We start from the raw sequence: 3844 nt of genomic DNA on the forward strand, positions 1-3844 counted from the left end.
TCCTGCTTCCCTGTCTTGTCATTCAATTCCCACTTACCCCCAATAAGACTGGCTAATAGAATGAATGCAAGAAGAGGATCAATCCTTTTGGTACATACTAGAAACACACCAGAATATTAACGTAGGTATTACAGCAGAATACAGGGTTGGTAAACAATTTATCCAGCTAATGGACCCTAAGAAGCAAACTAGTGTATCTTTTCTATTATCTAACAAAATAATATTTGAAACAAATCAATCAAAACTGATGTGGCATGAGACTTAATATTTATCAAAAAAAAATCAGAATGATATTTAAATCCTTAACTTCTTTGTGTGAAACACTGGAACAGACACATTTGTAAAAATATTTTTATTGGACATTTTGTTTATTTACATTTCAAATGTCATCCTCTTTTCAAGATTCCCTCCCTCTGAGAAACATCCTATCACATCCTCCCTTCATCTCCTTCTATGAGGGTGTTCAAACATCCACCCACCCACATACTCCCACCTCCCCGCCATCAATTCCCTTACACTGGGACATCTATGGAGCCTTCATAGGACCATGGACCTTTTCTCCCATTGATGCATGACAAGGCCATGCTATTAAACTTTAAATCACACAGCAAATCAAATACATTTAAATTTTGAGACTTTTTATACTGATTTTTATACTGATATTGAGAAAAATGAGTAACTTGTGATGTTTTGATATTTATGTGTGTGTATGTGTGCATGTGTGTGTGTGTGTGTGTGCTAGTATGTATTTCTGTGTGTGCTTTCCTTGTTTTGCTGGTATCACATTACTTATTTCCATGGTTTTTTTTTTTAGACTTAGTTATCTTTCGTTGTTTTTTAGATGTAGTTATTCTTCTTGAGTTAGAGTTTTCCTTCTAGTAATTTTCTGTAGGCTTGAAAATGTGAATAGATACTGTTTCAATACAGATTTGACTTTAAATATTTTGTTTTCTCTATTTATGATAACTGGAAGGTTAGCTGGGTATATGCAGTCTAGGTTGGCACCTATGGTCTTTTCGGGGTTTCAAGATATATGTCCAGGCACTTCTAGCATTAAGAGTCTTGGTTGAGAAATCATGTATAATTTTGTTAGATCTGTCTTTGTATGATATCTGACCTTTCTCTGGCAACTTTCAATATTTGTTATTTGTTTTGTGTTGCGGCCCGCCCGCGGTCCACAACACGAACGGTTCACTGAGAATGGCAGTTCCCTGCAAAGAGAGGTAACTAGATAGGGCGGAAGAAAAGAATGAAGCCAGGACAACAAGTTCTGATCGAGGCTCAATTTAATATTTCCAAACACTCAGTTTATAAAGGAAGGGGGAGGGAACCCAATTTCCCGCCAAGTAATCCAGGGTCCAGTAGCAGGACGAACACGTGTGTGCCTCCAGGCAGCAGAGTCAGGTTCCAGCAGTGGGCGTGGCAGGACGAATGAGCCGGTAGCTCCACCCTAGAGCAGGCAGGTTCCAGGCTGGGGGAAGGGAGGCCACATTTCCCCCCATTAGATAACAAAAATAAAAATAAAAAAGGGGTGGCCTGTGGCAGAAAAATTATCTATGTTCAATAGTTCTGCCTGAGTTCCTAGGGCTAAAGAAAAAACCTATTTCCGTGGGATTCCCTAACTTTTCTAATGGTAAACTGTATCTGGCTGAGACTGTCTTAAAGGCACTGACTGAAATACCAGCAGCCTACTGGGCTGTAGGCTCTGACTTTATAATGCTAATTAGTGCTGAATAGGTAGCTACCTGTTTGCCTTTTAAGTAGGGCGTTGGAACCCTGGCTGAGTTTAGCTAAACAATTTTAGAATAACACTGAACTGATAATTATCCACAATTTTGGGTGACAGGCAGGGGAAACAGTGAGAAGCGATTAAGACTGGCTGGCTCCTAGTACAAGGCCAATTGGCTTTTTTATTTTTTGGGTGGGAGGCAGTGAAGGGCTTGCTCTTACAACAGCAAGGTCTCCAATCTCTCTCCCCCCTGTTAATTAAGTTTAAATAGGCAATGCTTAACACAGGTGATCAAAAGATTTTCTCATCCGTAGATGAGTGGGCCTTTAACCTTGACTTGGGTGGACATTAACCTGATTCCTCCCGTGAGTATCGTAACAACTCACATCTGTGGCTCTTGGTATCTTTTGGGGAGGGGAGGCAGAGCCGTAAGTATTTTTAGTGTTTAGCTGGAGTCGGATACCAACCTCTTTCAAATCAGGTGTGTCGCACAGGGAACTCAGAAACGGTCAAACTGGACCTTCCCTCCACAGTGATCTCCTGCGCCAAGCGGTACCCATACTGTATTCATATGATTATGAATCAGTATCGCAATTCTGAGTTATTGCGAGGCCTCTATGTGAGACTTGTCAACCTCAGATTTAGCAAGGCCTAGACAAGAATTATGTCACTATTAACACCATTAATTTTGGTTAAAATAGGAGCTGAAAGTCTTTTCTCCTCATCTCTGTTATTCCCAGTAGCCTGAGGAACTAAGGACACCTTGCAGTAACAGCAAGGGTGAAAAGCCAGAGGCTAGCTAAGGGACTAAGCCTATATCTATCAAAATAAGAACTAATCTTTGTAAATATATATGAAATTTCTACTTCCCTAGCTCTCCTGGTAAATCTAAATCTTATCTTAGACTGAAAAGCCACATGCTGGGATGTCCCTGGAAGGGAGATTAGCAGAACCACCTGTTTGCTCTTAGGGGCGGAGAACCGGAGAATGTAGATTGACCTGCTTGAGAGAAGGAAGAATACTAAACAATTAGAGTGTAGTAATGTAAATTTTCTGTTTGGAGAAGTCAAGGTACTTTATTTGGATGCAAATTGTAAAGCTAAAGTTTATCTCCGGCCTTTTGTAGGGGAATTGGCTCAGAGGAAACAGTGTTTTTTGAGAGCTTCCACTCCCAGCTCAAGAGGAAATTTTAGTCCTCAAGGTGATACTTACGAGGAGAGACAGAATCTGTGTTTACCTGACGAATTAATCTCTCTGGTAGCCACCGTGCTTCATCTTCATCTCGTGAAAAAACACAAACCGAGCCTCTTCCCCAGATTAGGACTGGATCTGGACCCTTCCATTTATTAGTCAGGGCGTCCTTCCATTTTACCAATGCATAAGAATTAGAAGTAACTGGGTGCCAGTGGCGTTCCGCTGCAGACTGACCTTTAATGTCAGTTTGCAAAAAGTTTAGGACAAATAAGGTAAAGGCAAGGTGAGCCTTTGGTGACCTTGGGGCAAATGCTCTGAATTAACTTTGCTAGGTAATTTAGAATATAGGAATCTCTAATAATTGAACTGAATATTAGACCAGTCTAAGATTGAGTTAGAATGGCTGGTCACACTGAAGAAGAGTGAAAAATCATTATGACTCTATTAAATGACTAATTTTACTAAGTCTGAATATACAGTCTCTGATGTACTATTGCCATAAAGTTAAAAGGCTAGAAGCTAGTCCAAACTGGAAAAATGACAAGTAAGGATGGATCTAAAACATGAATTTAATCTTTTAGTCCTTTTAATCAGGACACTGAGTTAACTTACCTGTCAGCTCAGCACACGAATTACCAATATGCTTCTGTAGAGTTCTGTGGAGAGAACTTGTTTTTTCCTTTTCTAATAAGGTAGCTGTTTTAGGATCAATTTATAAGCCAATAAGTAGATCCTTTTAAGATACTAAAAAGCATTTATTAAATTTGACATTTTAATCTCAAATTTTGAAAATAAAGGTATGTTTTAAATAGTGTGCATGGAAATGCACTAAATAGTATATATGGGGATACAATTTCTCTCTTTTGTCTTTTAAGAGGTTAAAGTTTAAAATTTTACAATATCTAACCTTTTGAATTAATA

This window comes from Mus caroli, unplaced genomic scaffold (genome assembly GCF_978045245.1).
Source record: "Mus caroli unplaced genomic scaffold, Mus_caroli_1 scaffold_8, whole genome shotgun sequence".
Classification (NCBI taxonomy): Eukaryota; Metazoa; Chordata; class Mammalia; order Rodentia; family Muridae; genus Mus; species Mus caroli.